We start from the raw sequence: 20498 nt of genomic DNA on the forward strand, positions 1-20498 counted from the left end.
TATGTATTGAGACCCTGCTGATGTGCACCCAGACCCTGGTGATACGTATACTGACCTTGGTGATATGCATTGAGATCCTAGTGATGGGAACACAGACCCTAGTGATACGCACACTGACCCTGATCATAGGAATTGAGACCTTGATGATGGGTCTACTTACCCTGGTGATTGGCAAACAAACCCTTGTGATACGTACACTGATCTTGGTGTTAGATATTGAAATCTTGGTTATCGGTATACTAACAAAGCTTATAACCATACAGACCCTGGTGGTGGGCAAACAAACCCTGGTGATACGTACTCTGACCCTGGTTAAAGGTATTATGACCCTTGTGATGGTCGAACAGACCGAGGTTATACGTACACTAACTCTGTTGATAGGTATTGAGACCCTGGTGATGGGTATACTGACTCTGGTGATGGGCACATATACCCTGGTGATGCGTAATGACCCTGGTGATAGGTATACTGACACTGGTGATAGGTTTAAAAAATCGAAGTGATACTTATAATGACCCTTATTATGTTTATAAAGACCTGTGGACATACAGACCCTGGTGATGGGTTATTAATAGATCTTCAAGGGGTCGGAGTCCTGACAATCCCACCCATCCCTCAAATTATCCCTGATGAGAAATTGAAAAGAAAAACAAAATGAATTATCCAACTCGCTCTCCTAGCCTTGAATTTATAATTGAATCGGAGCTTAGGTGTTTATAAAACCTGGTGAACGGCACAGAATGCAAGAGATAATATTGGTTTAAACCCAAGTCTGTATTACTGGTATACGGTTTGTAATGAAACCATGATATTTTGTTCAGGCACGTATCATTGTAGCAAAGTGGAGGTTTGGATAAAACCCATCAAGAAATCTTGACATACAAAAAGAAAAATACTTCTCAAAATTTTGAAAATCCTAATGTGGGGGTATGAGGACAACGTGTACCTTTATCTTCAATTTCACTGTTTATTTCCACCCTTCCACTTCAATTGTTGATATGCTCCTAACAAACTTAATTCACATTTTATATGTAAATTTAAGAAAAATGTTTGCTGCAACAACAAGTTTGTGGGGGGGGGGGGAGCTGCCCCCTCCTTCTGATGCTATGTGCCTGTTGTTTTACCTGTAGCATTGCTTTTATTGTCCACTCAAATATTAAGTGCAAAACCAAATATTCATAACTTTTTTATCACTTTTAATGACTATATGATATAACATATTTCATTTTCCTTTGTATTGCATATATATCATTTCGAAGTTCCTCCAAAAAGCACATCCTAGTTATAATGCATGGTTACGTTATATAATATACTATCAATCCTAAACCAGACCGGCGCATAATTCACTTTTTTTTAAATATATTTAAAAAATGCTCGTTGTTGTAAGCAGTGATTTAACAAATTTTTGAAATTTTGCGCAGAAACCAGATTTATTTCCTGGTACTTTTGGTGAAATTGCGTTGTTACATATTTAACAGTTCCTATCTATGTAGAAATTCTGGCAAAGCCCATAAAGATGTGACTTTTGGAGTTGTTACATCTGTTGGCAGGATTACACCAACAGCTGTGACGATATGTTCCTCCATTTTTGTTTTTACATCAGTTTACTTCATTTGCCATTTTGTCCTTTAACGTCATTCAATTGATCAGCGCATTTCAGCGTACGCCCATAAGGGACCAATGAAGTCTGCCCCGTTTAATTTTATCCCGCAATATATGAAATTTGTGTATGGACGCAGCACAGTCAAAGACCGGGAAAATAAGCACTGCCTTCAAATTTACCTGGTCAGTGTACCACTATCAATCAACGGAATTGAGACATGAGATTGGATGTTAGAAAATGATTGAAATTCGTTTACTCGTCCCGTATATACCATGTCTAGCGCTCACAAAGATCGCGCAATTCACTTTTGTCTATTCGCGCATACCGTGACGATAAAACGCCATGTCCCAAAGCAATGTAATAAAAAGAAGGTATTGTCGACAGAATTTTTTTTCAAAAATTGATAAATATGAAATAAATATTTACTCATATGAAATCTATGTTTGACACCAAAACTGCTGATCACATAGTCTATCAAAATCATGCGGCACCGATCATCAATGAAAACGTACTTTTAATAATAATTATGTTTATTTGTAAATAATTGAGAATAAATAATAAAATTAAACCAAACCTTCTGTCCACGATTTAAAAGTACACGTTTGACATTTCTTTAAGAAAATTTACGAGCCGATACCGTAAGAGAAACAAGTACAGACATTTCCGGTACGTGCACAGCTAGTAGAATTATTGTTCACAAAAGCAACTGATCAGAGAAGTTATACAAACGTATGTTGCATGAATGTTGCATTAGTGTTTAAGTATATGGTACTATGATCATTTATTGCATAAAACATTGCAGCAAATATTCATTCACTCCTGTCGAAAAATTGTTCAAACAATCGAAGATTTTGTTCACGTCGCACATAGTAGTCCACGTTTTAATTCATTTCAACGATCGACAATTTGTTTTCCTAGTACATATATAAATACGATAATTTTCTAGATCATTGGAATAATTTTGTTAAGAGCAATTTTAAGTCCAGTGCATAAAGACATGCATACCAAAGCGAGCATATTTGCCTTGGGGCTTCTTATCTTTATCAGTTGGGCTCCATCCCTACCTGAACTTCCTTTCATTTCATTTTATTCAGGTAAGTATATCAAAGAATGCCATGATTACCAGATAAACACATCATATAATGCCTAGTTAACCCGAACACGAGCACTTTTCTATCAACTTTATTCGTGCGTACTTGTGTATGTATGTATGGTAAGAAACTACAATATTACAGAAAGAAAAAATATCAGTACATATATCATTACCCAAAAAGCGTGTTCCGCATACACAGAAAATACTAAAAATGTTTAACATTAATGCAATACACAAATAACTATTACGTGTTTACTCGTTACAATACTATACAACTTTATCGAGACTTATAAAAACTTCACTTAAGAAGTAAATACTACGGTATCTTAGAAAAGACTTAAATGTTATAACAAATGAGAAATGATATAATAATTAGTAAACTTTGATTAAAACAGCAAATAATTTGTAAACTTACATTTGTGACCTGACTGCAAACTACAGTTACATTGGCGGTAAAACTGCACGGACTAACGCTCTTCAGTAAAAAAAAGTCAAATATATATACCCTAGAAATTAATAGAATTTCGAACCCGATGGAAAAAACAATATTGCCTATCGTAACAGCACACATCAAATAAAAAAACCAGACATTATCACAGCACTATGCAAGTTCATAAGAATCAATTTGTTCAATATTATTATGATATAGATTTCATGACATACAAACGATAAATATTACCTAAGGATAACCCATTAAAGCCTTGTTAGAAAGCTTATTTCCGATGGGGTCCTTACAGAACAGTTAATAACACCAAAAGTGCAGGATAAATTTACATAATGGAAATAAGGCAGAATACTGAAAAGGAATATAGCACAATGCTTTGCAAAATGACATGTTTCCTTAATTATTTATTTTACTTGAAAGTAATAACAATACATAAGTTAAAAATGGATTTGGACAAGCAGTTATATGGTATCTCTTGCATTTGTAGATATGAAAGATTTTACGGCTTTCTTAAATTTTTGTTTAGAATTACTATTATAATAGTAATTTTCTTGACCTCCAAGGGCAATCCATTCAAGTCTTTGATAACATTGTAGAAAAAAACATGAATTCTCTCTACCTTTCATCTTAGGTATAATGAAATTCTTATTTGTTGTGCATTTCATGCAATATTGTTATTCAATACAAAATGATCATTAAGTTACTTACATATATCTTAGGTAAAATGACCGGTTGAAAACCTCAGCCTTAAGGTACCTCACTACACCAACACTTATACTTTTTAAGACACCACGTCACAAGATGGCGATTTAAATGTTTTGTTAAAGTGTTTATGTCATTCAATTAGGTTGTATATCGTCGTAGCTCAGTGATTAAAGTAGTGGGCTTCTGCACCGCAGATCCGCCTGGGGCTTTTGTTCATGTTAACTGAATTAAATTTTTGAAAATGTAATTTTTCATTCAAAATTGCAAATTGTTTTTGCCTATTAGACTTAAATACTTCTTATCCGTTATGATATCTATCATAATCAAGTAATTCTCTGCTGATTTGAGAAAATATTTCACGTTGTAGTGAGCCACCTTAAATTTCTTTACTGAAAACATGCATATGTTGAATGGTCGTGTATCATTTAACCCATATGAAATCATAAAATAAAATATATTCCAGTCACGTGTAGAAGCAGTATAAAGGTCATCAAAATGTTTTACTACCACGGCAGCTTCGTGTTAAAAATCACAATTTAATAAATTGATATCTTTAAATCATATTGAAGTATATGAAAATAGCTTGAAGAGATTCATTTAATATGATAAGTAAGCATATTCATCAGGACCGTGATAAACGTTTTAAAGGTCACTTTATACATATATCAAGAGCAAATCAAAGTATGTTGAACAATGTATTAAGCCTAAACATGAAAATACTTTACAATTATTCGACACCAACAAAAGCACAACAAATAAATATACTGACAAAGCATAGATTAAAAAATATCACACAAAATACAACATATTTGGCCTTCTCGGGGGCTATTCACATATAAAACTGAAAAACTCCTGGGTTGACACCATCAGGAAATTATAAGCTGTACTTAAGAAACCCGGGTTGACACCGTCGGGTTAATAATGGTTCCCGGGTTGACACCATCGGGATTTAAAGAGTAATTCCCGGGTTGACACCATCGGGATTTAAGGAATGGTTCCCGGGTTGACACCATCGGGATTTAAGGAATGGAACCTGGGTTGACATCAGGTTTAAATGCAGGGACCCGGGTTGACACCAGCGGGTAGATATACCTAATTACATAATGCATAGAAATTTATCTGAATTGGGGGTAACCAGGCCAAAACGAATAAACATCATATTGTAGTGGATACTAATAATTGATGTGAGTGAGTGCCCCCAAGAAGATAAAATTACAATAATTTACAGTGAGCACATTTTTGTTTGTGCAGACTTGATAATATTTTGATTGATTCTAATGTACCTTGTATAAGAGTCTGAATTCCAGCGACCTAATGACTGAATTAAGTTATCTTGAATACCCACTGCAGCAGCAGAAGTGGCTGCACCAATTCTGAAGGAATGCCCAGAATATCTTGCCTCTTCAAAACCTAATCTACAGAGGATTTGTTTCACATGAAATAAGAAAAATTTCCTGGACATTGGGTTACCTTTGTCATCAATACATAAAGCAGCATGATCTTGAGTGTGACAAAGGTTCAAGCGTCTATCGAGATACATTTTCATAGTTTTAACTGGATTTAAATAAGAGTTCTCAAAAATTTTAATGTCAATCCCATGTCGAAAGGGATCTGTTTCTGATGAATTCAACCTCAAGATATAAAAAGACTCGTCCTCTGAAAATGTGACATCTTGTATAGTTAAAAAATCTTTCTGCTGGCGAAAATTTGTTGTAAATTCTCCACATCTTAGGAAACCAAAAAAAGGCATTTTACAGATACAGTCAAACATAAGATCTAACATTGGTGAAAAAATACCTTTGTTCAGACAATCATACATTTGAGACAAAATTGAAAAGTTGATTGGTAATCTCTTTGATCTAATGTTGCATTGTTGCTTTTTGACACCACACAAGACACAATGAAGCCTCTCAAAATCTTTAAACATAAGACATAGGCCATCTTTCAGGTAGAAAAAACGTAAACCAGCAAGATAAGTTTTGATTGTTTCATACCTCAATGTTAACATAAGTTGACAATGGGATACGAAATACACAAGGATATCTTCATTTATGACAGGTAATTTATCAAAGGCTGAGCACATTCGAGACATCAATAGAAACCTTAAAAAACAGTCTAGTCCTGCTCTGTATGTTGCAGTGCTGGCCTCAATGGAGGCATCAATTAAATGTTCGGCATGGTTCTTCAGATCGCGATGAGGTTCGAATATGCTGGGCATGGTTTCGGTACAGGGTCGGCTTGTGGGGGCCAGATGTCGGAAGCGGTCCATCTGAAATCGAGGCATCACAAGGCATCAGCAGTACAGTTTTTGACACCACTTATATGTTAAGCAAGGATAATAAAATTGTTTTTTGCTGAACATAGAGTTAGTTTCCGCATAAACTTCATAATTAAGGGTATTTTTGAACGCCCTTTGTTAATGATGTGGACTGTCGCTTCATTGTCACAGTTGAATACAATTCTGAAACCAGACCACTGTGCCCCCCAGAGCACAGATGCGACGACGATAGGATAGAGCTCGAATAAAGCTATTGATAGGGATTGGTCTTCCGAGGTCAGTTCTTTGGGAAAATAACCTTGAAACCACTGATTTTTAAAAAATCCTCCAAAAGCCGTATCTGTCGCCTCTGTGAACAGATGAAGATCGGTGGCATCTGTGGTAGCATTGTCCAAGAAAAACGACCTTCCATTCCATCCTTCCAGGAATTTGGACCACATATGCAGGTCAAGTCTACACTCCGAATTCAAGGCGACGTAATGGTGTAATTCCCGAGCTTAGGTGGAAAGCGAAATAAGATAAGACAAAAATGATCTGCCATGAAGGACCACACGACTGGCAAAATTAAGATGACCGAGAAGACTGAGTAATTCACGTTTCGTGCAGGATTTCCTTGTAGAAAACTGCTGTACCAGTTGAGATATTCTAACCAATTTTTCTTCTGGTAACCTCGCCTCCATCCTGTCGGTATCCAAGGTAATTCCAAGATATTCTAGTTCTGTAGATGGTCCCATTGTTTTCTTATGTGATAATGGGATACTAAGTTTAGCAAAAACATAGTGAACCAAGGCCATAGTTCGTGTTGCTTCAAAGTCTGGTGAATCAGTTGTTAAGCAATCATCAAGTAAATGAAGAATGTTTGAAATTCCATAATTTTCCCGCAAAATCCAACACAACACATATGATAGGTAGTCAAATATTTTTGGGTTTGATCGGCTACCAAAGACTAGTCTATTGAAAAAATAATATTTGTTGTTGTTTTTAATCCCATGATATGGCCACAATGCAGGGTGAATTGGGTTAAGTTTGAAAGCGTCCATAATATCAGCTTTACATAGCCAGCTTCCTTTACCCAAGGATTGGATTATTCGCACTGCATGATCTATAGTCACATATTGTAACGAAAAATTCTCTTTGTTAATGAGTTCGTTTAGACTTGGATGATCTTGGTTATTGTGTGGAGCTGACATATCCACTATCAAACGCTTCTTTTTAGAGTATTTACTTTGTGCTAGTCCTAGGGGGTTGATCAAAAGGTATCTCCTCATACGGTCCAATGAGATAACCCTTATTAAGTTCATCGTCTATTAACCGAGTAATTGTGTCTGGATCTTGCCTTGCCGATAAATGATTTTTACATTCTAAAGGTATGGTGGGTAGGGGGTTAATTCCTGTGTGGAATCCTTCTGTCAAACTTTTAATGAGAAAATTCACAAATGATTGGTCGGGATAATGTTTCAGTTCCTCTTGCAGCACGGATACTTTTAAAGATGATGAAACACTAGACTGAAAATTAACCCCGCTTAATGTTTGGAGCGGGGTGTCTGGCCGTTTTTTGAGTCGTTGCATTTTTTGGCTGAATGATCTCCTCGGCACCGCAAACAAACATGGGCATTTCCAAATCTAGCATTTACACAACCTTTAAATGAGTTGAAGCTATTGCAAATTTCCCTGTCTTGATATGCTACACGAGGACGTCCTTCACTGTCTGATTCTTGACCTTTCCTTTGAATCTGTATAGTGGAGTTGTTCTTGGATGTTGTCAAAGGGCAAAATCCAGCAGTATGGCTAATGCTATTACATACATGTATGTAGCATGCAGAAGGACGCAAGTTTGCAAATATGTTGCAGAAAAGAGTTTTATCCCTAACAGACCAGTCTACAGGTATGTTTCAGTACTTCAAATGTGCTGCTGCTCGTGCTAAAAAGGTTTTATGGTATTCATAAAAGCCCTTACCGCCATAGCGATTAGATATGTCTACAATGTCTCTCTCATACAAGTCCAGCTCCTCTCTTCTCTGCGGGTAGGTTTGGCACATGATATTTTTGTAAATGCCAAACGGATAGATGAATTCTGAGATTGACAGACTTCTATAAAGTCTTGGATCTTTTTCCGGTTTCTCTTCTCCATATTTCATTTCTTTGTCCCTGAGAGAAATGGCGTTGGTCGTTGGTATCAGGAGCTGTGCTAGGTTTACGTCTTTGCCTTCAATAATGGCCTTACTAATCGAAGGGGACACAGTTTCCACAAAGGGCAATGATTCAATAGCATAACCAAACTTCGTTTTTTGAAGAAAGCTTGACCTACCCTCGACACTTTGGCTTGGATTCCGTAGAGCGGATTGTAGAGTGAAGCCATCGTGATGATCGTCTTAGGGCCTCTGCTGTTCCCGTGCGATCGACCGTCCCGTATCCATTGCATCAGAACTCGTTGCTTGATCGCTGTATACTTTACCATTCTTAGTATATCTTGTAGCTTAGACACTGTTTCCGTTAGAGTCAAGATCGTTTGCATTAGTTGGCGATGGTCGCCGCCATCTTGGTATGCGTTTCCGTTACTCGAGCCCGAGGCTAACTCTACAGGGCGATCTTCATGTTCCACGCGACTACGACTGAGGGTCAGGTCCTTCACCTTCTTCAAGAGCACACTCTTTTTGTCGGACTGACGAAAACTAACGTTGTTCTTTCTCAACTCCTCTCTGAGTTTCTCGACTGTCCAGTTCTCGGGTCTGTTGAGATCGTACGGGGCACCTGCACCAGATCTCGCTCGTGCACTTCGGCGGTCTGCCATTGTAATTCCTGTGAAATTATAGAAAATTTTAATGGTTTGAAAAGCTGGTTAAAAGTTTGGAAAATAATAATTGAAAACACAATGCGGCTGCTTAGGTCCGGACAAAGGAATGATGCTACAAGTAGTTACTGAAACTTAATACTGCTTAGATAAGAGAATCACGCGGTGGCTGACCACCAGAGATGTAGCTGCCCATTACGCAATGCATTACCTAATTTGGACATGGAATTTAGGTATCTGCAATAATTAGGGACCCACTGTCCTGTCTAAAAATAACTACTTACAGAGTGACGATCATGCTTGTTTGCATATAAAGTATAAAACAAAATCCTACATTGTTGACTATAAAATAATATCCAGCAAATGATTGCTTAAACCTAAATACATGTAGACTACACATTACATGAAGAATGAAAATATACACATGAAAATAATTGGTTTATATGTATAAACAAAATTTTTTATGCATAAAAAATAACATATAATATATGGCGCGTAAGGAGGTGCGTATTATATGCCACATAATCTAATAAAACACCACCTGCATCAAATTATAACAGGTATTGTAAAGTCGAAATACCGATTCGAATCTTTAAAATGCAGCAAACTTAAAAAATATAAAACACTTTATTCTTCAATCATATTTCTTTATGCTTTATTTTTTTTAACTGCATTGATTTCCTCTCTGTGTCATTTTGTAGCAGATGTGGTCATAATTAGAATTCCTGTGTGATCAGCCTCTCCTAAGTTTCAGTGTGGTAGAATTAAATTGATGACGGTTTTGTTATTAATTGCTTGGTTTCATTTATTAATACACTGACAACTTTTATAAGCTTACCGATTCTTTGACGCCATTATAGACATATCCCGTACATTTTTGTCTAAACTGACTTTTTTGGCAGTCTGAACAGAGCTGCACGTAATCAAATTCTAATGGACTGATTCTGATTATTATATACCTGGTACTCAATCAGGGACTTATTGAATAAATTTGACACCGGATGTAAACTAGTGATTGTTTTCCTGTTTCTCAATTAATTTGCCTCAAACTTTCATTTTTAGAAAAACAAACATCTATTGTTAGCGTGAGGATGAATAATACAGCGTATAATCAATAAGTTGATTTGTTTTCAAAATCAATCAAATATACTGACTATGTCCTTTCAACGATTCCATGCTATACTACTCAGACATTTATCTTTTTATTGAAATAGTTATTTTAGGTATTTTGAATTGTTCATCAATGGATACTTTCATTCTTGGGATACAAACTTTGAAGGTATTTAATTATTAATGTTGTATCTTAAATTATTTCCAGATCGATATAAAATGATTTAAGATATTGTAACGATATATTTTTATTGTTAAAAAACTGATGTACTATTATACGTTCGGGGAGTTCTTTTCTTTGTAATCAAATTGACTACACCAACATTGGACATTCTAGAACAAAATGTGTTCATTAAAGTAGAATTGATTATAAAAATAAGCGCTTAATATCCTATTTTGCAAAACAGGATATTAAGCGCTTATTTTTATAATAATAAGTTTTTTTTCTAATAAACCTTTATAAAATGATTTTGGAGAGAATTAATTCTTTCCAATTTTTACCGATTAGATTGCTAAATTGGTAATTAGTTATCAACTCGAGAAAAAACTTTTTTGTAAAATATTTTTTGGCCATACATTTTAATTTCAATTAATCCGTCATTGTTGTAAAAAGAAAACACATTCTTGATTTTTAACACTATTTATTGGCTTCAAAAGCCATGATAAATAGTATTGTTATACTTTCATGTTAAATACTGAAATCTGATTGGTTAAGACGCAGTTAATAATATTTACTATTACCCTCAGCGTTAGCAACGCACTTGGCAACGGGTAACATTAAAAAATGTTACATGCGCGAAAATTATGCGCGTACGTTTCGCTGTAGAATTCACGTTATTCCTATATAAAAGCAGTAAAATTTTCTTAAAAATTTTAAAAAAGACATTCAGTATAACAAAATAAATAATGCCTGTTTGGGAGGATAACAGTTGAAATTGACACCCCCTCGAAAACCATTGTCAACCTCCGCTTCGCGTCGGTTGACATTGGTTTTCTCGGGGTGTCAATTTCAACTGTTACCCTCCCAAACAGGCGCTATTTATATAAAATTGTTAGAATTTAGCGTATACTCTATCAGACATATACGTTTAATGAATCAGTAATTTCTCTCATAATGAATCACCACGCTTTTGATGACACGTTGCTTGTGAGATAAATTTGCATATCTTATCAAAGGTTTATTGCACAACAATACAATGAGCTTTAATCTCAGCAGTGTTCTACAATTATTGACTTAGCATATTGACATGTTTGTCCACTAGTATCAACCACACTTACCAAAAAACTTGAATATTAAGGGAAGACTGATATTAAATTTCAAAGTTGATAAAGATCAGGTAATTACGTTTCGTTTTATATAAATAGTGCCTGTTTGGGAGGGTAACAGTTGAAATTGACACCCCGAGAAAACCATTGTCAACCGACGCGAAGCACTATTTATTTTGTTATACTGAATGTCTTTTTTAAAATTTTTAAGAAAAATTTAAGAAAATTTTACTGCTTTTATATAGGAATAACGTGAATTCTACAGCGAACCGTAAGCGCATAATTTTCGCGCATGTAACATTTTTTAATGTTACCCGTTGCCAAGTGCGTTGCTAACGCTGAGGGTAATAGTAAATATTATTAACTGCGTCTTAACCAATCAGATTTCAGTATTTAACATGAAAGTATAACAATATAATTTATCATCCGGACCTTAATCTATTTTCAACTGTTGAACGACGCTCACAAGATTTAATGGTATCTTTAAAGTCAAAATCAATTCCAGCAATGCTTTTAATGGTTATAATTGTTCTCGTTATTGTAAAACAAATCAAACAAGATAAATCATCTCATGACGAAGAGCAGGGTTTTTTTAATAAACGGCGTACTGTCCAGGATGTTTGTAATTAAACACAACACATCGTCATCTGATATCCCGTGAATCAATTTAAGAAATGAGTTCCCTTTAATCAATTTTCTTAAGGCGTAGTACTTTGTATGAGGACATAGGAAATTATTCAAAAATTAAATCTAAAATGTATGGGTATTTTTATTTTTATTTATGATACAGTTTTGCTTGAAAGTAATTTTTGAGATTATAAGGTGGATCTGAATGTTTGTTTATCAAGCATCACATCTCTTTAACGTATTTTTTATATTAGCAGTAACGATTACGTAACTTTTGAAATCGATGAATAAAAGCATTAACTGTAGAAACCTACTTGTAGGCTGAAATTGTGTAAATGAACTCTGGGAACTATGTGAGAAGTGATTGCTTAGAAAAGAGAAAGAATAACAAAGCATCAAAATATGCCTTAAAACTAGAAAAATTGTCTTATTTGATAAAATAGGGTTCATTTTTCTGCTAATATCTATGCAAATTTTTATTTACCTCGAAACCACCAATTCACAAATGCGCAACATTTATCATTCAATGGTTGTTAAGAATAACTGAAAATTGTAGATTTCACTGCCGTATTTTCCATGTTTGTATATGGCAACAGTTGAGTACCTCTTTAAAATGTTTAAAACAGAGAGATATTGCAGATATGCACCTTCCTGCAGAATATCTTAAAGGTACTCACGTGAACCAATATGTATTTTACGAATTTTTGAAATGTTAAGAACAAGTAAAAACAAGATGATTAAACAGGATGATAAACAGTCTCGTTTGAAGTCATCTTCTTGTAAGTTCTATGGTCGATACAACGACCTTGTCAGCAAATACAATCTTCTACTGGGTCTCATGCTGACTGACGTTAATTATCCAAATTGCTTATATTATGCAAACAAGCAACGAACTCTTCATGTGAATTATCCAAATTGAATATGTACACTTTGTTTTTCTTACTGTTTATTTAATATGTATATGTTCGTATATATAACCTATGAGACATTTGTCTCTCGGAATAAAGAACTTGAAGTAGACCATAATTAATCACCTAATTTTCTACGGACTTTTTCGGGGTTTTTCCCGATTACGAAAAAGAGCACAGGGCGTGTGTGACCGGTCAGCAGAGGATGCTCACTCCTCCTAGGCACCCACCTCTATCTTTTTAGAGGCCTGTGTTGCTCTGCTTTGTATTTGTATTTTGTTTTATTGATCTTTTAAATGGTTGACGGTTTGTTACTGTCATTTTTCATAAGAACAGAAAATAAAAGAAAAAAACACTATTTTTATGGTAATCATTTCCCTCATTTTTTGATAAGCAGAAACTGATTAATAATGATAGTGACTTTTTGTGATAATCATATCACCTGTTATACTTTGTAGGTAGATAGGGTATAAGCTTAATTTACAACAACAAAATTTGTAAATACATTTGTCAATATCTAATCAGCCACCTGCTGATTTATTGTGTGTTCAGTGTATTTCCAGTGAAACATGCACCAGTCTATTGTCGGACTCCCCGGTTGAATTGATTGCAAATTTATCAACTCTAATGTTTTGATTTCAAACTCTTTCATTTTCTTCTTGTATCCCGTTACATGTAGTTAAAGATCGATCGTGTCCAATTTAGTTAGTATGATTTTCGGTATGATTTCCGGTATACACTCTTTGGAATTCATAATAAATATGTCCACACAAAAACATGTATGGTTTCTATGAATTCAGCCTCTCAAGACAATATCACAACATTATCTATGTGTTCTTGGCTTTAAATAATCAAATATTAATTTTAATGTTATCTTCGCTTCCAATATTGATCCCATAATCTCTCTCTCTCTCTCTCTCTCTCTCTCTCTCTCTCTCTTTCTCTCTCTCTCTCTCTCTCTCTCTCTCTCCATTAAATATGATCTTAATTCTTAAGACATGTAAATACATGTAAGAATAGTTAAAAGGTTCTAGATACGATTTGAAATCAATTTTTTTTTCATGTGTCATGTATAAAATTGTCTACTTGTGCGCTTAAAAACATTGACTAACATCTGAATGTTATAAGTCAAGATGCAAGCGTAATGTAGATGTCAGAAGTCATTGATATGTAGGCAAAGGTCGAACTTTATATTTGTTTACATAGAAATTGTCTTTTCTTCGACAAATTCGTGTCTAGGTCCCTTTAACCCTTTAAACTATTATCAGAAGAGATATGCATATCACTAGAACAAAAATAAAATGTAAATGAAGAAACGTATTTATAATGGCTTGCTAGCAAAGCATGCTTACGGAGTATATGTTTCATAGAAATATTTCTCAATAAATCTGTATTACTTTTTCATTTAATTAATGAAAAATATACCCCGGCATCTAACAATATAAAACGCGAGATTTTGTGTGAAAATATCAATGCCTTAAACGAAGAAATAATAATATACACAGACTAAAATAATTCAAACTTCGATATTTACCTGTTTCTTCGTTAAATTCAATTACCATATGGGTATAGTCCACTAATGCATTTTCCATAGGCGGTAATGTTAACGTTATGGTTCATAGCTCCGGCCCTAATTTTCGTTCAGCAACGAGAGACCTCTCGAATGAAAGCTCATCAAATTGTCTCTTTCCTGTTAAAATTTCGTGGTTTGAAGTCAGATTCGTTTTCCGGCAAAATGCGTCTGTATTGAAAAACTCTGAAAATGAAAGTAAAAGTAGGGAATTTCTCAGTTTTGGAAAGGGTGTACATCAAACAATTTCAATTCTTTTCTTCAAATGATAATTCAATTTTGACACTTGTTTTAAAAATTGCAAATCCTCTTTTCTGACATGTGTCAAGCATTCTGATTTAAAATGTCCCAATAAATGTATATACACTCTGCAAGTATAGGGACTATTTTGCTTAAAGGCACTTCTTTGTTGTCCTACCGATTCTAAAAATAGTTAGAGGGATATACCCAATATAAAACAGTCATTGTGGTTATTTACAATTCTTAGCTTATATATTCACTCTAGACACTATAAAGAACCATGATTCCAAATTTGGAAAAATTCAATACATAACTATGGATTTTGCAGCATTGATACACATGCATGAAATTTGAAAAAACAGTCCAGTCATAATTTACCTAAACAACATATAGCTCATTGGCACTCGATGCTCTTCAAATTGCATAAATTGAGGAAACTTTAATCTCAAGGATTAAAATACATGTAAAACATAAACATTCAATATTTTACCAAATTTATTTTGTTCATATTCTTATGAAAAAGCTCAATTATGTATGATTTTATAAAATTGTTGTCGTAAAAATCATGAGTTTTTCTTTAGTTACAAAAAAGAATTGTTTTCAAACACCACGAAAAAGGTAAAATAGAAAAGTATAGGAATTTCCCTATCCGTCAAGGTATTACATGTAGGTATTGGTTTATAAATGATAAAGTTATATGACTCTATAATGTGAGGCCCTCATTTCAGTTTTTGCTCCATTTTGATGCTAGCTTGAGATTACCTCACCTATGACGTCATAATGACGTCATAGTGATGAGTTGTTTTTACTCATATAAGTGTAATATTTGCTGAACTTTTATTTAAGCCTAATTTCGGAACAAATGCACCATGACTTAACTCATTAAATATATGTCATAGGGAAAAGAAACTTGCTAATAAGGATTTTTTCTTTTACTCTTGTATATTGTTACCATGGTAACAAATTTAACAAAAATTATCAAAAGACATATCCTGTGGAAGAGAGTCTACATTTAACTAAAGTTCAAAATCCAGAAGAACAAGAAATACCACCACAAAGACTGTGAAATATGTATAATCAATGTAAAGTTTCCCAGTATCTATAATATTCTAAATTATCTGCATGTAAAATACTGGCCATGCAGGGTATATAGTTTTGATAGGTTCCTTCTTTTAAACTTGGACGAGTGAAGTTACAAAAATAAATTTTACTTACATCAAGTGTGGCTCATTGTTGTGTTTTTATTCTTTGAAGAAGACTTCCATATCAATTTACATGTTATCTAAAATGAAATGTTTTGAATTAATTAATTCTACATTATCCAACACTATTCCCAACATTTGCAATTCCATATCAAAAGCAGCCATATGTTGAGAGAGAGAGAGACAGGCAGACAGACAGACATACAGAGACAGACAGAGAGAATTAGAGAGAGGGGGAAAGATACAGAAAGAGAGAACAGATAGGCAACAATAACTACATCTTCATGCACAACACATCTATACAGCCTAAAGACCAACACCCCACCCCCCCCCCACCCCCAATAACATTCAATATCAACCCCCACCCCAACATATTGATCTATTTTTTCAATAGTATGAATAAATAAATACTAGTAAATATCTACTTAAAATGATTACTGATAATTTCATTCAATTTTGATTATGATAAACAAAGATAGATTTTGTGGATTTGAAAGTACTAACCAACATGGTAGGCTTCTACAGGTTTAAGAGTGCATACCTACATCTTCGGTACATATAGTCATGTCACATGCATGACAAATTAATTTACTCCAATTTAATGCAAATCTATCATCATAAATATACAATTGGAACCTACCGGACACTAATACAATTCCCTTACAATGCAAACTAATCTTAGATAGCTGGACACTGCTAGAATGAAGTATTTTTCCTCACCGGAAAACTTTCACTTTTGCTCGCTTGAAATGATCGCACTAAAAACCCGAAGTGATATTTGGTCTCAAAATTTATAAAAATGTCTTCTTAACTCATATATAATTAGAAACACGCCTACATTTTCATTTTTTTAAATGTAAAAACTCAAAATGAATTACATTCAAGTTAAGATCACAAATTCTTTAATTTAATTGTTTTTTTTTTTTGAAAATCCCGGGGGGGGGGGGTGTTGTGATGGATATTTTCTTGGAAAATATGCTATTAAAATGATTAAACTTGTTGAACTTGTTGGAAATTTAGTTTATTTATATAAATGAGAAAATGTACAAAAGAAAAATGCACGTTTATCATAATAATTGCAAATAAACAAGAAATACGCCTTACCAGCATGGAGCTCAATATGGGTATAGTCCACTAATGCATTTTCCATAGGCGGTAATGTTAACGTTATGGTTCATAGCTCCGGCCCTAATTTTCGTTCAGCAACGAGGGACCTCTCGAATGAAAGCTCATCAAATTGTCTCTTTCCTGTTAAAATTTCGTGGTTTGAAGTCAGATTCGTTTTCCGGCAAAATGCGTCTGTATTGAAAAACTCTGAAAATGAAAGTAAAAGTAGGGAATTTCTCAGTTTTGGAAAGGGTGTACATCAAACAATTTCAATTCTTTTCTTCAAATGATAATTCAATTTTGACACTTGTTTTAAAAATTGCAAATCCTCTTTTCTGACATGTGTCAAGCATTCTGATTTAAAATGTCCCAATAAATGTATATACACTCTGCAAGTATAGGGACTATTTTGCTTAAAGGCACTTCTTTGTTGTCCTACCGATTCTAAAAATAGTTAGAGGGATATACCCATATACCCGTCATATTTCTACATTCATTTTTTAAATCATAAAATCGGTATAATTCATTTCTTAAACCTCACTATTTCTACAAAGACACCTACATATTTAATCCTCGGTATTACTACAAAGACACCTACATATTTAATCCTCGGTATTACTACAAAGACACCTACATATTTAAATGCACCACCGTAATATTGTATATCAGCACTGATCCATGTTTTTATATGAAAAAAACTTTAAGCTAATTTTCATATAAAAATTTTAATAAAAAAAATTTCATCAATTGATTATAATGTCTAAAAAAATGTTATTTCATAACGTTTCTGTACAAAACCTAACGTCTGGCTTGCATTTTTCTCATCAAAATATTAATATGGTAAACTCTGTTTGTAAAAGTATGATAAATCAGAAAAAGAAACACAGTAAACGTTAAAAATCTACACTATACCAACTGTGGTAATTTTTTAAGATAAGACGATTTTTTTGTGTCTCTAGCTCTTTGAAATGCAAGTAACTTTTACTAACACTCAATTCTATATAGAAAATAGAGGGGGAGAAATGAATTTGTATAAAGTGCATAATCTGTTAATTCTTATAATAAAGCAAAACATATTTGAAGGTAAATATCCAGAATTTCTAAAACGAGTTTTTTCGTTTTTCGGGGTAGACTATCTGTCTGACGTTACTGTGGGATAAGGGCCAGTGTAGAATCAGACCTCAGAGAACAAAACAGATAAACGCAACGTATGTACAAAATCTTGGTCTACCATTACCAGGCTATGGATGAAACCGAGCACTATCTCAGCTTCTCTATTAGGTGTCATAGACCAGTGGCCTAAACCAATGTCTCTTACCAAACGACCCAAACCAAGTGACCAAGCACAAGGTCTTCGTGCTACCTGGTGAATCTTTACCAAGTTACTTCTCAGTAACAAGGGTATCTGCGCTACTAGTGGGTCTATACAACAGAATCAGTAACAAGGGTATCTTCGCTACTATTCGGTCTATACAACAGAATCAGAAACAAGGGTATCTGCGCTACTATTCGGTCTATACAACAGAATCAGTAACAAGGGTATCTGCGCTACTATTCGGTCTATACAACAGAATCAGAAACAAGGGTATCTGCGCTACTATTCGGTCTATACAACAGAATCAGTAACAAGGGTATCTGCGCTACTATTCGGTCTATACAACAGAATCAGTAACAAGGGTATCTGCGCTACTATTGGGTCTATATAACAGAAGTTCATACACCTCTTCCTGTCCCCTATGGAGGATACAAACACCAACACCGTAGCCAAATTGCTCAACAGAGGATACCCACTCCTCCAAGAGCCCGATACCCTAGATAAGACGCCAACACTTCTCTTTTCTGAAAACCACTACGTGTTCAACCTTTCTAATTCCCTCTCGAGCTGTACCTACCGCTGTATGATGCCAACACCTCTCTCTCCATCGAGAACGCAACCGCTACAAAAGTGTTCAACACTTACCCCGCAAAAAGTACCCACAGACAAGAGTTTCAAGGTTATAATATCATGGCTATGAACATGCAATATATCTATTACACACTTTAGGAAGAGCCTTGTATAGATAAACTGATCTAAACAATTAATGGCTGTTTAGTTTCATCCAAGCCATATTTTAAATAAATAATATTGCCTGTATTATGCAAAAACCTCTGTTATCTCTGCGGCTAACTATTTCTATACAATAATTATTATTGTAAAGAAGAATTGATAATATACTAATGATTGAAAATAAGTAACAAGCATCTTATTATGTTAATCGATACAACTAAGAGAGGTAACTCTTTCAACAAAAATGTGTGGCTTGCTACAAGTTTCATTGCACTTAAAAATCTTATAAAAAAAACAAAATATCTTTTGCAAAATATATTTTGCTCAAAAACTGTAGATTCTCAGATTTTTTAGAGGCATTAATACAATACATGTGACTTATTATTATAGCAGACTGATTATATTTGTTGACCAAAATATAAGACAGTAGATAATAAACAAGTACTTCTTTTAAAGGAATGATCGGCATTAAATATCATTGGTCAGCTCTGTTTATATAATATACGCTAAATGCAGTAAACTATATATAGCACCGTTTTATTGATTTCCGAAATGGCAAGGCATGAATGAGCTTTACTTTTAGTAGGCGAATTATACTTCCAACTAATATTCTAAGTGAAAAAAAACGTGATTTGAATCACTACGTATGTAACTCTATAAATGTTTTATTTTCAGGGTAAACGGATAAAATTACCGTTTTAGTAATCTACGTCTAATTAAAGATTTGAATAAGGCTGTCATTGCAAAGTAAATAAAATAGTGCAAGGCACAATGCATGCGCAAATATGCCTCATATGGACACAACTGTGATCGGCCGAAGCCGATCACAATAATTAAACCCCCACAGCACTTCTTCGAGAACCTTTCTCTTTTTTACTGGCTTTATCTATCTTTTACATGTAGTTTACTAAAACATGTGTAAATTAGTAAAATGTGTAGTTTTGTATATGTGACCAATTTTATTCTCATGTTAATTTTAACAGATGATTTGTTTTATTTTAAGTTGTATGTACTTGTAATATTTTGTACTGTTTTGCCAATAAAATGTATATAATTTTTTTATATAAATGATATAAATTATTTTATCCTTTTTTACATACACCCAGGTGCCAAAAGTATGTCATAATTTTTTTTTCTTTTCACTATATATTTCATTGAAAACCGACTTTCTTTAAAGAAAAGCATCATATTTAAATAATTGTCCAACCTTCAGTTCTTGAGATTTGATATGCACAATCCAAAGTAAGATTTTTCGGCTTGCATTTTGCAAAAAAATATATAGAATTTAAAACTATCTTTGTGTTCTGTTTGAAATATCGTATTTTACAAATGAGTTGTCAAAAACTATTTCAGGTTATGTCAAAAAGTGCTAATTGAATCTACTTTAATTAATAACAATTTCTTCAAAATCTGTCAAAAAAAATATCAACAAACACCCTTTTAAATACAAGTCTTGTTTTCAAAGAAAAGTTGAGATACTTTTGGCACCTTAGTGTATGTGTTAGT

The 20498-nt window shown here is 33.9% G+C and overlaps 1 long non-coding RNA gene and 1 pseudogene across 1 annotated transcript; both read right to left on the bottom strand.

Moving 5' to 3' along the window:
* Positions 1-5068: 5068 nt before the first annotated feature.
* On the bottom strand, positions 5069-8915 carry LOC128168922 (uncharacterized; annotated as a pseudogene).
* A 5514-nt stretch (positions 8916-14429) lies between these two features.
* LOC128168918 (uncharacterized) lies at positions 14430-17414 on the bottom strand. The gene is made up of 3 exons (XR_008241476.1): positions 16943-17414; positions 15852-15918; positions 14430-14582 (listed from the first exon to the last, which is right to left on the bottom strand). It is a non-coding gene; the product is annotated as an uncharacterized LOC128168918 (long non-coding RNA).
* Between the last annotated feature and the right edge of the window lie 3084 nt (positions 17415-20498).

The sequence above is a fragment of the Crassostrea angulata genome, unplaced genomic scaffold, assembly GCF_025612915.1.
Source record: "Crassostrea angulata isolate pt1a10 unplaced genomic scaffold, ASM2561291v2 HiC_scaffold_69, whole genome shotgun sequence".
In the NCBI taxonomy this organism is placed as follows: Eukaryota; Metazoa; Mollusca; class Bivalvia; order Ostreida; family Ostreidae; genus Magallana; species Magallana angulata.